The 16,126-nt window shown below is 40.7% G+C and overlaps 1 protein-coding gene across 1 annotated transcript in view; it reads left to right on the forward strand.

Annotated features, from left to right (window-relative positions):
• Positions 1-11,131: 11,131 nt before the first annotated feature.
• rhov (ras homolog family member V) overlaps positions 11,132-16,126 on the forward strand; it is a 142,498-nt gene continuing 137,503 nt past the window's right edge. Inside the window, exon 1 of the mRNA XM_084031336.1 lies at positions 11,132-11,135. The gene's annotated coding sequence lies outside the window, so the exon portion shown is untranslated. The remainder of the gene's footprint in view (positions 11,136-16,126) is intronic.

The raw sequence follows: 16,126 nt of genomic DNA on the forward strand, positions 1-16,126 counted from the left end.
CGCACAGGCTCAGACGCCTGACCCCCCCTCCCCGTGTGATTGGTTCTGGAGTTGGCAGGGTCCACACAAAGGTCATTGTTTAGGGAAGAAAAGAGGAAAGAAAACAGGTTTGCTTGGTGGCTTTAATACAGTTACTCTTTTCAGAAAAATCATTTGAATGAAAGTGGACATTTTAAAATGACTGCAACAGTCTGAAAACTCAAATTTCAATTTGGCTGAAGTTGTTTTCTTGAAACAATTTCACCACTTTGTTGACGCATTCAAGCACGCGAAATTATTTTTTAGAATCCTCACTTCGTTCTGTTTCAGGTTCGCCTCCATCTTTACATCAGTTCTCTTTCCCACCCAACTCACATAAACGGAAATCCAAAGCTGCCCTGAAAGACATGAAAACAACCTGCAACGTTAGTGATATCTGACAGCCGAGCAGGTCCGGTGCACCAGTAGGGGGACCTGCTAGATGGGGAGCAAGAGAAATGTTGTGAGTGGATACATGAGTCTTTTCACCTCCTTCAGTTTGGAGCAGCGCAGTGGTTTAGTGAACCCTCCTGTCAGACACAGAAGAGCTGAACACCACATTTCCCATCAGGCGGTTCTGTCTATGAAATAAATCCTTGTGATCTCTGCAACTCTCTCTTCCCACACACACACAAACACACGTATCTCTCAAACAATAATCAACCCTCCTGCTCTTTTCCCCCGTATTGCCTGCGAAGCACAAGGAAGAGAGCAAACATGGCCCTGGCCGAAACCCAAATCAAAATCTAAGATAGGCGCGGGGAAAGGAAGAGCTTATGTGTTTGCAGTGTGAGCCTGTGGGAGGGGTGTGGTTGAAAATATAATCATGGAGCAGCTGGGGGTAGGATAGGTGATCTACGCTGGTGATGGGAGCTGACAGGGGAGGGGTGGAAAGCAAACATCGGTGAAATAGCAAATCTGCGGTAACAGTCTCAGCAGCTGAATTGATTAAAATGGAAAAGTGATTGAGAGCGATATTTGCTTTGCAAACAGCTGCTGCCGGGTGAACGTTATTATAAACGGTTTGAGACACAAAGAGAGAAAGAAAAATATCCTTTTACACGTATAGATATTAAAGTAAAGAATTCTAACTGACGCATAATGAAACCGCTAACACACTGGTGTTGAGCTGGCATACGTTAAGCGTATTAGCATGTTAGCCCTTACCAACTAGCAACAACACAAAGTACAGCTGAGGCTGATATTTAGTCACAGACCAAAGTACAAGGTCGCCCATGAAGTTCATTTGTCATATAAGACACATTTCACCCCCAAAAATAGTCAGAAATCGAGAGATCGTCTTCCAGATGCACCATCTGGAAACCCTGAATGTCGGTGCCAAAATAAGTGTTGTTGAGCTGGCGTACAGTTCATCATGTTCATCTAACTTAAGTGTATTAGCATGTTAGCCCTTACCAACTAGCAGTAACACAAAGTACAGCTGAGTACAGGGTCCATTAAGTTAGAATAATTTGCAAATGTCATATAAGACACCTTTTACATGGTTATGGCACAAAATGTATATAGATGAAAAGGAAAGGACCACCAAAGTTATTCCAGTCTATCCTCAGGGGAACATGCATGTCTGTACTTGTAATTTCATGGCAATCCGTCCAATAGTTGTTGAGACATTTCACCCCCAAAAAATAGTCAGAAATCGGGAGATCGTCTTCCAGATGCACCATCTGGAAACCATGAATGTCCGTGCCAAAATAAGTGCTAATCTGCCTGAGAAATATTCCGCTTTTGACCTGGTGGTGGCGCTCAAGTACAAGTCTTGAAGGTCTGCATGTAATATCATCAAGACAATCGCCATGGAGATATTTTCTGGTCTAAAGAAACATTGCGATCAGTGCAGTCATGCGGCTAGCGTGGCTAAAAAGCTATGAAATATTAATTAAAGAACAAACAAAGCTGCTAAAGAGGTCATTAAGCATCATGATTGACTGGATCATCTAATCTATTATCTTCTTTTGCACCACCTCCATGCACTGCAATTACTGTGGAATTGAAATGACTCATCCCTGTTGTTCTTAATAGAGCAATTTACCGAGCGTAAACTGCAGAGACGCCCCGCGGAGACCAACCATCCAACACTAGTGTGACACCTGCTCGAGGTGTGGATTGACCAATCGTCTTGTCCCGGCCTGTCTGGAATCCCCCCCAGAGAGCCTTTTTTTTTTCTTTTTTTTTTTCGATGAGCTGATTTTTCTTCCTCGGTACTCATGCAGAAAAGTTTGATGCACTCAGCAGTTTCGAAAATGGCTTGTATCCACCGCGGGGCGGACTGAAATTGAAATGGGGCACACAATGGCACGAAAGCACAGAGTCGACCGGGGTGAAACCAAAGCTTCATGACAGCTGTGGCTGCCAGTGTGTGTGTGTGTGTGTGTGTGTGTGTGTGTGTGTAACAGAGAGAAATAAAATGAAAAGCCCATACAGCAAGGTCCCTGGGAGCATTTTTTTCATCCTCCTTTTTCAACCAATTTTCCTGGATTTCTTCAATATTTTAATCTACACAATGCGTTTACATATATGTATATGTTTATATATATTGTCACAATGTTCTTTTCACCTACCGGTACTTACCTTTGTATTATTGAGTATTTGAGCAAATTAATGTTTAACAAGCCAATTTTACGGCTATTTTATTGGATAAAGTGGACTGAATTAACATTAATCCTTATGTGTAGTTGGTCATTTTGTATGAAAAACAATCTGTTTTATCCCACATGTTTTCCATAGCATTTTTGTATTGTGATGATTCAGAGTGAGAATAAAACCATCCAAACCAGCCAAACTGCCTTTGAGAAAAGGTCACTGTTTGATTTATTGAATTCTCTGTTCTTAAATGTTTGCTGAAAATAGTTTAGAAGAAAAAACAACAACTTATCCATAAGCGAGTGCTGGCTGTGCGGCTCTACAACTCTTCTTGTAACTTGAAAATACCAATTTTCCACTGCCTTGTCTCCATAACTACAACCAAAATATCATTTTTCTCAAAGTCTTCTCAAGCAAAAGGGAGAATAATTCATCCCGAATGGTGAAACCAACACCATCAAAGCTGCGCGTATTGCTTGTTGACAGCTTTCAACCCTCCATTTGTTGGCTTCTTCACAACTTTCTTTCTTATTTATTCTTTTTCACTTTCTCTCTCCTTCATCACACATCCTTTAATCGGTATTAATGAAGCTCGAACTGTTTACTGGAATGCGGTCCTGTTCTTTAACGCTGACCTGCATGCATAACACGGTGCACATTTGCACATTTCAGAGGCGTGGATGCAAATTCTGAAGTAAATAATATTAGCATAGTTATGTGCTTACTGTGTTAATATGATGGTGATATAGTAAGATACGATTTCAGCACCATGGACAGCAACGGTGAAAGGCGTTTACAGTTCCATACCCATTCATCAAAGAAGATCTACTTGAACGGCTTTAGTGCTGGATAATATAAAAATGAATATTTTATAGAAAATAAAGCATACGCTGGAATTGGAGCCCTCTTGTGCTTTTATTGGCATCATTTGTATCATGACTCTGTCCCCGAGGAAGATCGGTGTTGGGTTTAAACATTGCTTATAAAAAGTGAGCTCATTTAAAAAGATCTTTAAAACCTTGCAATAATTCAAGTTTCTTTTATGGCAACAAAAAAGGGCGTAAAACCATTTAAAACGTTTCAACTCTTCTTGAGTTTGATTGTAAACATCAAACTGGATCTAAAATCTAAAAGAAGATGTTTGAATACAAAAATAAATGACCTGTTTTGCATTTAAAGAGTTATTGGAGTTTCCGTTCAGCCAATGCTTAAGCAGTCTGTCTTCATGTATACAGAGCATCCTTGTGCTTAGATGGAGCTGAGTGCGGTTATTGTAAAAGAAAAATAGCAGTACGTGAACTGAAGAATGCATCTTTTTGCAGAGAATGAGGACTGTGCGTTTTGAACACCCATCAGCCAATTAAATGGGCATCATCAGTGTTCACCGCTTCCTTCCCAATCAACGCATGCTTCAGATCTGCACCAGCCGGCGTCCTGAAAACAAAGACAACGCCATCGATTCCCAACACAGCTTTGAAGATATTGTTTCGTTACCAAGGCGCATCCATACGACAACAATGTCAGCCATCACGCTCGTGTCCGTGAACATTAATTGGCAACGGTTCTGAAAATGAACAAGGCTAAATCCCTTTTCATCTGTAATCACGGCGATTCTCCACTTTAATGGTTTTCATCCGCAGCACGAAGGTCACAACGCGGAGAGGCATCGCACCTGAAGGTAACCAAGGTAAGAACGTGTGTGCCTTACGGCCAACCTTCAGGCATGCGCTGGCAAACACACACACACACACACACACACACACACACACACACACACACACACACACACACACACACACACGTGGTCCCCACATCCCCGTGTGTCCTGGCAAGGTTGGGCGATGGAGTGTGTGATAACGCTGCTGTCTGCTCCTTTTAAGGCAGGTTAGAACAGCAGAGTCTGGTTGCATGTTTCACTGGTTCGGTTAATGACCTGCCATTCTAGCCTAGCGAATGCCGTTTCTCTACATCCCTCCGCACCCTCCGAGGTGTGAGTGTGTGTGTGTTAATGTCAGACAGAAACCGGCGAGTCAATGGGTTTGTACAGATGTCCTCGGCTGTTACACAGGTGCTTTCACCTGTAGCTGTAATTAATGGGAGAAACAAAGACAAGCCTAGGAGGCCGGGACGGAGACGTTTTCACCTTCCTGTACAGGCGGGATGGTAAATAATCCTAATGTTGCAAAAGTGACTTTTTCCGTGTTAACAAATGTCACAAACGTCGCCACGAGCCAAACAGCAGATTATTCCCGCAGCGCTGTGTTTTATGGTTTGGAGTTTTACGGCGCTGTGTGCATGCATGAATATACCATATGTCGCCGTGCGGACCGTGCTGTGTTTTATAACCCTGCTCTTTGTTCAAATGCTAACCGGAACATTTTTTTTTTTTTTTATTTTTTTATAATGCCAGTTTATTACCTTGTCAGTCTAAGCTGTAGTCATATATTATATGTGTGGGTGGATGCAACAGCTTGTATAGCTAACCCTCTGCAATATGCAGTGTGTAAGCTTTTAGTTATCTGGAAGGTTTATGGTGATGAATACTTCCTCTAAAATATTATATTTGAGGTCTTGCGGCACCTAATAAGGACAATAAAATGAACTTTAATAAAACACAATGTTAACAGGTGATTTATATTACAGTATAAGCTTCTCAATACAATCATTTAAATGGCTACCGCATGGGATGTTTGTCATATTTTGACTCATTTCCATCTGCTTCAACTAATTACTAATTAATTGTTTGACTGCTTGACATTGACACATTATTACCCCATGAAGTCAAAATGTCTAACATTAGCAAATAGTTGCTCAATCAGCCGGCTTGACGTCAATATTTGACAAAATTAGCATGAAGCCACATTATCACTGAATTGGTTTGTCATATTTCTGTCCAGCCAATGATAATTAACTCCAATATTTACTCTTCTTTTAGACTTATTTGGTGTTGACTATCTCCTGAACGAAATATATATGGCAACTTTGTCTTATCATTCCTTTGGTGCAGGTAGTGTAACGTGGCTTTATCAGAACAACAGCTTTTCAAGTCCAAGCTCTGTAGCACCAAGACTTCATTTAAATAATTTGTTTTTGTGTACAGATTATGATTTGTGAGAACATGGAGGAGAGATTGGATTAGAGAGTCAAATGTATTGTGCCTGAGGGGAAATTTGTGTGGTTAGACTTGTTCAGAACAAAAATAAAAAATATTAGTGATCAGTGGCACTCTTCACATGACGTGAACCATCCCTCATTTAATTGTGCTTTTAGAGTACTGAAGCAAGAAGGCAGAAGAATGCTTAAATAGGTGGAAGAGATCCCTCCCGTTGCAGTTAAGGACCTGTCCAAATAGGTTCAGGTTGCAATTTATCTCTCCACAATAAGAAAGATTGGCAACCTGAATATACTTTTACATTGCTGGGAAAACTATTGAAAGACATTTTCTCAAAAAGACAAAAACGTACACTGTTTAATAAAGTAAAAGAAACGAATCGTCGACATTAACATCATCTGTCAAGAAACAACCAGAACAACCATTACTCTTGGAGAAAAACACATTTTTACAGAGTTAAGCTTCAGGATATAGCTGGCTGGATGTACCAGGAAAAGAAAGGAAGCATTCCTTAAGAATAAATGTAATAAACCGGGGAAATGGTTAAAATGATTCCTGGTCATTTGGTTGAGCTCACCGTTTTAAAATACCTTATTTATTCTAGTTACTAAACTCTGGGTTCACTTTTGTTCTGTTTAAGCAAATAATACACCAAAATATGCAATTACTTTTTATTTACTATTTCAGAGGTGTTATATAATGTTTAATAAAAGAAAAAGAAAAGCTTTTAGATCACAATTTTATTGGAAAATATGTTCATCACCAAATTAGCAGAGCTTTATTAGCGGCTGTTCTTCGATGAAACAAGGTTACAAATATGTCATGGTGGAAGAGGAAGGAGCAAATATAACTTTATTGTGAAGATTATTGGAAATGTAATGTGCTTATCACCGAATTAGCGCATGTCTGCTTAGAAGACCAAGAATAAAATCTCGAGCATTTATGAATGTGTTCGAGCAATATAATGAAAGAAGGTGGAAACATTTACAGAAATACTATTTCTATGACTATCAAGGCTGCATGCTTATATTATAAATATAAGCACATTATGTTCGTTTTTCCACTCCCAGATATGTTTAGCAGTTTTTGCACCATTTTCTATTAAGGCTACTATAGCTTTTGTGGTTTACTCAGTCTCCATGGTAACTGTGTCCATGTGTATACCTGTATATGAAGAGCAACATAATCATATGAAATATACCTTGATTGGGCAGTAAATTAGTATTGAATGCAGAGAGTTTGCCCCTCCTCTCTAATTTACCCCCCCATCTAAACATTACACTGCACTATTAAAGTCCACACAAGTGGCAAATTGCCTGTCCGCCTCTCATCATCAATTCCACTGCTTTGGCTGCACCTCAGGCCTCATTGTGTTTCTCAAAGTTAATTGATTTGGAAGTCGTTTTCAGGCGACAGCGAGCCGAGTGAACGGGCAAAGAGGAGACCACGGAGCTGGGGATCTGGTTGGACCAGATTATGTGTTGTTTTGGATATTAAACCAACTTCTTTTATGTTTGTTTTTTTTTGGTTATTAACCCCGTCTGTAACGGACAACAAAGCGTACGCTCTGTTGATCTACTGTACTAACAATAATCTTTTAATTAGCTTGGAGGCTCGCCACCACGATCCATAGAGAAACGGCAACTTTCTTTGTAGAGAAAAGACTCCATCAGCATCGTAGTTTCTCGATACAAAGCGGGTCTGACACAATTACAGCAGGCAGAAATCTGATCTATTCAAACAGGAAGAAATGGCTTTTACAGAACGACTGCATTCAGTAATCGAGGATTGCTGTAGCCTTGGAGAAACTTAATTAAATTACTTTTTTTTTACCCCATTTAAGTAACTGTCTATCGGCAACTCAGTACAAAAGTGTCCGATGGACAGATAGTTACTTAATTGCCTTCTCTTAGTTATTTGTTTGGAAAAATAAACTTCTAATTTGACATATTTTGATGTCTCTCATCTGTTTCATCGGAGAGGAAAGTTCAATGAAATGCATGGAAAAAGCACATGAAAGCTAAAAGGTAATCCAATTTCAATTTAATGTGGTATTTTTTAAATTCCCCTGCAGACCTTTTTTTGGGTGGGGGGGGAGAAGCCATGATTAGAGACTATGAATACACGTCATTTCATTCCAGTATTTCATAAAATGAGACCCTATTAATAAAAATGTGAGTCTCGGAGAGATTAGTCCGCGAGTGACGGCAGTGGCAGGTATTAATGAAAAATCAGTACTCAGCGTTTCAGCGGTTTTCCATCCAATCATCATATTTTTATTACAAAAAAAAAAAAGAAATTACCAATTGACCCCCATTTAGACTTCACAATGAAGGATGTCACAGCCAAAATGTCCCGTTCAGCTTATATCTCACATTCCATTCACAAGCCTGGAATCTTTTTTTTTTTTTGCTACTTGAGATGCTGCTCAAGCATTGAATGTCACACAGCTTATCATTCTCCTGATCACCGCGGGTATCAAAGGGATACCTCTCGGGATTATACAGCAGGAATTTGTAAAGTATAAGGAGCAGGACAAACAACACGAGCCACTAAAACAGGGGGAGGGGAGGATTCCTCAAAGAGTTTGTTCACACAGATCAGTACTGAGCAACTATAGTGACACCTTTGATTTATGTCCCACTCCGAGAGTAAGACTCAGCCTGCTATGCAGTACCGCTGACCTTTCTCTACAAACTACACCCATTGAATTCCTTTATAAGAATAATAATAAAAACAGACGGCTCATTTGATCAGAGGTAGAGGTTTTGAAGGTGAAGCAGCATGGATGGTGGGTGGAAGCACATTGTTGTTTTTAAATCTCTGAATCCATTTCTGTTTCACATGAAACTTTGTACACATGTTCAAGTTCCCCTTATTGTGAAAGCTTTGGTTTCATCCAGTTCCTCCCATTCTTTGCTTTAGCAATTATAGTTCAAATACAGAGAAAAACACTCGGTCCTCGGTCGTACTTCGGATTTTAGCTCCAGCTCACCAACGTCCTCATTATCTGGCTCACTCATAATTATATGCTATGTACGTACGCCGCTGATTGAGGGAGAATTAGCAGCTACTTGTTAACTTGATAATTATCGCAGATGTATCCGCTTTTCAAAAAACAGTTGGAAGCCTGTTCTGGCTTCGCCCCCGCAGTTTAGAGCTTTCTTCATGCAGAGGGTTAATCTCTTTGTTATCCTGCCTTGCATGTGTAGGTGCACCCATGCTCACATGAGGAGGATTCATTAGCGAGCCAATCAGCAACCCCCCTGGACGTACGGGAGGAAGAAGAAGGAGTGCGAGACAGCATATTGACCCGAGTCAACTCTGCATAAAACACCACCGGGGGCCATGTGTCTAAATGCTAGCACGCACTCTTGAAAGGTGGCTAATCGCTATTTACATATAGCGTACGGCTGATAAGTGAATCGCTTTATCACATTCTCTGTCTGCGTTTCTACCTTAAGTAAATTCCCCCTTTCTTGTGAGTCGGTAACCGGTTTCTCCCGGTCCCCCTTCACTCAGAAACCAAACTCTCTGCAGCCTTTGCACCGTGACAAATAGCTTTTTTTTTTTTTGCAAATTACCTGAGTATACTCTGCCCATGATTGTCTGTTTACACTGTGTGTGCCCCCAAACTCCTCAGGCAGTTGTAATCGATGCATGGATGTGTTTAACCTCACAGCAATTTGGACCAAAGAAATATATGTATTTTTTTTGTTGTTGTCCATGAAGAAGTAATATTGCTTTTGTTTGTTTTTCAATTATAGATAATGGGCGTAGGGAAATTGAGTTTGGTCAGTGTGTGTTTGTGTGGAGGATACGCACACAAAAGCTTTAAAGCTATAAAATAATTACTGAAACTGAAGAGTACTATCATCTCAAAACACATTGGGAAGACTTTCTTTAATCCAAATGGAAGTCCATGACCCAGTTTAAAGGCAAAAAGGTAGCCTTTAAACAAATCACCTTGAAGCACCTGCCCAAGGTCGCGCCCCAAGACTTGAGGTGGATGGAGATCTCTGAGACTGCTTTGCCACTATAGCGCCCCCTCCTGGCCGGTTCCTGGTTCAGAGTAGTGAGTGATGAGTCAGCATGGCCGTATAAAAAGAGGCAATAAAGAGGTGTTTGGAGAATGTATGAGTCATTGCAACTATAAGAGGTCTTTGAGCATGCAGCCATAACTGGTCACCCAAAATATGATGCAGTTTGCCTCTGCAGAATGTGACTTTAGCCGTGGACAGACACAGAGGTGCACGCTCACTCGTCGTCACACACACATGACCGTTCACATCATCCACCTGGCTTTATGCCTGTCTTTTTTATTAAGATATTCAATGTTTTGCTACTGTCCCGCAAAAATTCATAGTTCTTTCACTTAGCACTTATTACATTGTTTTTTTTGTTTTTTTTGGTGGTGTATGTTTTATTAAACAAGGGTTTCAAGCTGTAGGACATAAAAACATTTTTAATTTAATTAAAAACAGCGAATTTAACTGCAACAAAACCAAACATATATACAAATTACAAAATAACAATAATAATAAAAAATGTGTCAAAGTGTAAATACTATATTGCATGACTATGACGATTGCAATGGAAAATAATAAAAACAAAACATTTGAAAAGGATTATGGATGAATGAGACCCTCTACTGTCCAGAGAGAACCTTTTAATTGTGGAAACTTTATTTGTCTTTCAGAATGTCAATATAATAATGTTGTTAGCTGTCATTCTTGTTTTTTTAATACAGTGACAGAGAGCGAGGCTTCAACGATATCCTTTGAGAATAATGTCTAGAGTTGATAGAGCCCCATCTAGAACTGAGGGTGAACCTCTTTTAAAAGAAGGTAAACTGGTGATCACATAGTTTCATAAAAAAAGGGAGGGAGTTCATACAATTCATGCCAACTGAGCAATAGAGGCAATTTTGTGAAAAGCCGTGTTTCTGCATTGTTCGACTCTATTATCACGCTGTGACGGTGGAAACGAAGGTTACAGGGAGCAGAACGGAGGACAAAATAATCCCCAAATGCGTCTTAATTTGATTCGGGATTATGACCGTATAATGGCGCTTCCTCTATTAACAGATTAATCTAAAGCCACTGGAGACGGGATCATCGTGATAGCCTCCATTATAGCATCGTAAAGCCCAATATTTTTCCTACGCCACGATAATGCAGCGTGGATTCAAACTTTGAGATGTCTTCGGGTACGTGAACTCGCTGTAATGAGTCTGCTTCAGTCTGCTTTTCTGTTTTGGGTTGCAAGTGTTTTATTCATGATGTCATGCCGACCGCATCGATTGCATATCTGTAAGTCTTTGGGCGCCACATACGTAATATAGATTAGCCCCGCTTCATGTTAATACACGTGATCGATTATTTCAGCACAAATTGTTCGGCTCGACTCGAGTGAATTCCAGCTTTTTATTTGTGTGGGTAAACATTCTCTCTGCTGTGGAGTTGCACTAACTTGAAGGCGCCGGGTGGGTGGCCTCCAGCGTTCATTCTGAATTCATGAATTCAGGCTAGAAACACACACACGCAGAGCTAAACACAAAAAAACAAACCAATGTTTGCATTCCATGCATACTGTGGGCACACAGGAGAAAAGAAGCGTCTAACACCACGACACACGGACGCAGATCCAAACTCCCGGATTCTCTTTTGACATTTACAGCCATGTTTTTCTTCATATGTTGCTGCCTTTTGTTCATCAACAGAACTCTCCTACAGATCGCTCTCCCACTGTCAGCTCGATCGATATCGCGGATGTCAACATACAGTAAGAACCGTAGAAATGTGTGTAGGTGTGGAGGAGAAACGGACCTTCCCTTCACGGCCATTACGGACAAAAGAAACACTCATAGTGACATTTCAGTGTGGCCTCCATCATCTCTTCTTCTGAAGTTGAAATCTATTTCTGAAGCATGTTGGACATTTCTTTGTGTTTTCACTAAGTGTGTGTGTGTGTGTGTGTGTGTGTGTGTGTGTGTGTGTGTGTGTGTGTGTGTGTGTGTGTGTGTGTGTGTGTGTGTGTGCAGCATCATCCTGTGGACTAATTGATTTCTCTCTCTGTGCACACGATGCATGCTCGGATAGTGTAGAGCTACGAGAGGAAAAAACAGCAGCATCCACTTTCAGGCTGACCCGTTCCTGCTGGATCCTCTGTGTGTGTGTGTGTGTGTGTGTGTGTGTGTGTGTGTGTGTGTGTGTGTGTGTGTGTGTGTGTGTGTGTGTGTGTGTGTGTGTGTGTGTGTGTGTGTGTGTGTGGATCAGATCAGAAAGACACCCTGCAGAGTAGATGAAATATACTGAGGTGTAGCCCTCGGGCGTTTTACAGAATGTCATGTTGTTTCACAAATTTTCAGAGAAACAAAACATTTTCAGAGAACGCGACATTTCAGATAATCCGCTGACATTTCAGAAAACACAACAGCAAACGAGAGAACGAGACTCAGAAGCATAAAAAGGTTTATTGGACGATGAGTCGTCCTCGCTGATTGGATGGGACTAACAGAAGGACTTCTGTTTTCTGAAATGTCATTGTGTTTTCTGAAATAAGGTTTCGTTTTCTGAAATGTTGTGGGGGTTTTTTTGTCAGAAATGTCGAGTGTTCTGAATGACGTGTTTACCCGAAATGTTGTTGTGTTTTTTCGGGAAATGTTGCTTTGTTTTCTGAGATATGACATATTGACATATTGTCATGGAAATGCAGGTCCACATTGTGACAATAGAGTGAAGCACAGCATTCTGTTCTGTTCTTTCAGGAAGTCTTTGTCACTGTTGTGAAGTCTGATTGCAGGTTTTGTGTCGGCGGATTGATAACATGCTGCAGAAATACCTTTTGTGGATTTCTTTCTGCAAGAGAAAAAAACATAATTTTAGACATTATAGAGGTTTACCGGAAGATCTTTTCAAAATCTTCACATTTTCTCCTGCATGTGTCAAATAGTTGTTCAGAAATACTGTATGACTGTGAACAAGTGTTTTTTTTCTGATAAAGAAGCTTGTGGGTTGACCTCTTTGTTACTGCGTTTTTGTGGTGTTGAAAAGCCCTTTTTCATTTTTATGTTGATTAATTCAATTTAATTTTATTTATATTGTCATATCACAACAGAAGTCATCTCAGGACACTTAACACATTGAGCAGGACTAGAATACGCTCAAGATTTCCAGAGTCAATACAATTTCAAAGTCCCAACATCACCCAGGGGCAGAGTAACAGCGACAGTGGCCAGAAAAAACTGCCTTAATAGGCTTTCAGGCAGAAATCTGGTGCAGCCCAGGCCCTTGGGTTCCAACTGCATTTGGTGTTGGTAGTAGTATAGTAGTAGTAGCATTAACAGTAGTGGTGGTATTAACAGAAGAGGTAGTATCAACAGTAGTAGTCCATGGCAGCAGGTACAGCCAGCCACAACATCACAGTTTGCATACACATATGGAAGAGCATGACTGGCTTTAGGTGCTTTGTCTTGTGTTCCTCGGGGTTTGAATTCCGATCTGCTTCCTTCAGACCATCATGCACTGCGGTTGCCTGATGCCAGTTCTGACCAGAAAAAAAAAAACCTGCAACACGGATGCAAGAGGTTTTTTTTGTTATCATTATTTAAGCTTGGAGCTTTAAACCGTTGTCTGTGTCCGACTCTGTCGACAGATATCACACGTCCACCTCGGCTGCCCTGTACAGCGGAGCACCTTCAGCAGGGATTCCTCGGAGGAGCGATGGCGGCGACCGAAAGCCTTCGGGGCTTGGAACAGCATTACAGTTACAGTGCTGCCATGTACTCAATCTGGCTTCTCCCCGAACAACAGCTCCCGTCCTGGGGGCCAGTCATTTTCCGAGCCGGGGTTGTGTCGATATTGACCTCCCACAGGTACATGACTCTCCTTTCATCATTCCCTCCTTCCACCCTGCAGGAGTAACAAGGGGGAAAAAAGGCACACTTCCTTCATATCCTCTCGGCTGTCAGTCACAACGTATAGTGTGTGTGTGTGTTTGAGTGACACACATACATTACCATAAAAGTAATACTTCTTTCAAGGTTGCAAAAGTAAAGCACAAATATGGAAATGGTGAACATATTCTTCACACGATGTGTGCATTAAGCGTGTGTATATCGTTATATCATGACTTTTTTGTGCATCTTAAAGGGCCGGTTCTGAAAACAGCTCGTTATTCCCCGGTGGATGTTTAATTCATAAAGGGACAATCAAATTATCTGAGCTCCTTTTCTCAGAATCTCGCAGCGAGAGTGTCACAAAGACGAATAAAGCGAGGAATGCAAAATGTCATACGCATACATTACGGGAGATGTGCCACATTCCTCGTCTGTGTTTTTAAAGGTTGGAACTCCACACTTTGTCTTGATCTAAATCTTGTCATTTGATTTTAACAGCGCTTTAAATATTTGCTGTTCCAGCGAAACAATTGAGAGCGCCGTGTTTTAGGAGGACTATCCCTTTAAGAAAAGCAATTTTGAAGATCTGAACCTACTGTTCCTGCAAAAAAATGATTATCTTCCCACTAAATTGAATAATGCGAGGAGCCAACGCAAAATTGCACACTATGCATATTTTGTGCACACCACTGTAGATCCGTTGACCTGATCTGCAAACAAACTATTGATAATGTATTGCTTAACACAGACGCTGTATATTCGCTTCTTGTTGTTTGATATGCTCCGTACGTCCCTCTCTCTACTGCATAACACCATGATTAATACGCCATTTTAAAGCCATCAAACAAATCACAGGCGACAGCTCATCCTTATTTTATATCTAATCTGCTATTCCAACTCTCACAGACATCTAATTATCAAATAGACTCTTCAATCATTTATTTTTTTTAAATGCAGCCCTCCGGTGCCACTTTTCTGAATTATAGAAAGTAAAAACTAAAAGGCTAACCTTGGTGTAACATCCCTCTCAGTGACCTCTTGCTCTCATACGTAATCACTCACAGACGGCTTCTAATGATCCCGCCATGCTGCTCATGAAAAAAATAAACACAAAGATAGTGAATGCCCAAATGCTGTGCCCTTGAAATGAGGTTCAAACGGAGCAGATGAGCAGAATGGCTCTCTAGTGATTCACCGAAGGGGACCAGAGCACCAAAACCACGCTTTAGAGGAAGATATGGTGTTTCAGAAGAAAGAAGGCCGCTTCCCTTTGGTGCCCAAAAGAGAAGTTCCCAGAGAAGCCTCATTAAGAAGTGGCATTTCTACTTTTCACTTCGTAAACCACGATGTCAGACGGCGAGACAATTTAATATGCACGAAAGAGACAGTTCCACAAAAGAATAAAGAGTACATTTGCATGAAGAAAAAAAAAATGTCCCACCAAGTGCTGACACATAAAGGAGAAAACCAGAAAAAATAATGACTTGGCAAACACTGCAAAGATTGTAATATGATGTACAATGCTCTTCCAGATAATAAGTTTAATTTTCAACGTAAAAAAGGACATTTGCCCAAAATAAAACACCACTCAGAGCTGTGTTTAAGCTTTGGCACAATTAGGTGGAAAATTAGAATTTAGTGAAAAGACATATGGTCCCATGGCTTATCGGATTTGTGACCCCCCCACTGTGCATTTGATCTTCTCTAATTTCAGAAAACCCATCAAGTTATTTAGTCATAGCTATGCTTGTGGGCGCTACAGAGACTATTGTACCGTTTGAGTTCCCCTCTTTTAAGGCTAATTTGCATGAATTATTTAAATGTTTAAAGTTTACTTTCTCCCACCTGATCCCCAACATTACTTTCATCATCTTGAGACAAAAATGAGATGCCAAAATCATGTCTCTTTAAGGAACATTTTTACATATTTGGGAAATATGCTTCTTCTGTTTTCTGCTGAACGAGTTATGTTTGTACACGTCTTATTAAGTTTTAAGTTGTCTCCTGGTTAGCTTAGCTTAGCACAAAGCTTGGAAACAGTAGAGAAACATGTTTAATATGCAGAAAGATGGAAATGTCATGTTGTGGTATTACAGGGGATTATGTGCCATAGGGTCTTCTCATCTTTTTCAGGTCAAGTCATATCTCAGAACGTCAATATCACCTTTAGGCAAACTGGGCGAAAAAGTAGCCAAAAGTCAAATTATCTGTGCAGGATTAAAAATAAAACTCAAGATCACTTTGACGAGGCAGATCCTGGAGGACAGCTGCCCTGATTTCATGAAGCACACTAGCCTCTAATAGCTTCTCCAGGCCCTTCTTGTAACCTTCTGTCAGCTCATGACAGAAGTGTGAGATCTCATCTGGCCTCTAAAGCTGCCTTAGGGAGGTGGGTCTGCCCAAAATTATAATCCAAATAGAGGGGGGGCGCCAACTAATATGAATCTGGGTTGTATTTCCTGGAGAAAGCCCAACTCTCTCTCGATTCAGCCTCT

This window comes from Eutrigla gurnardus, assembly GCF_963514095.1.
Source record: "Eutrigla gurnardus genome assembly, chromosome: 16".
NCBI classification, from domain to species: domain Eukaryota; kingdom Metazoa; phylum Chordata; class Actinopteri; order Perciformes; family Triglidae; genus Eutrigla; species Eutrigla gurnardus.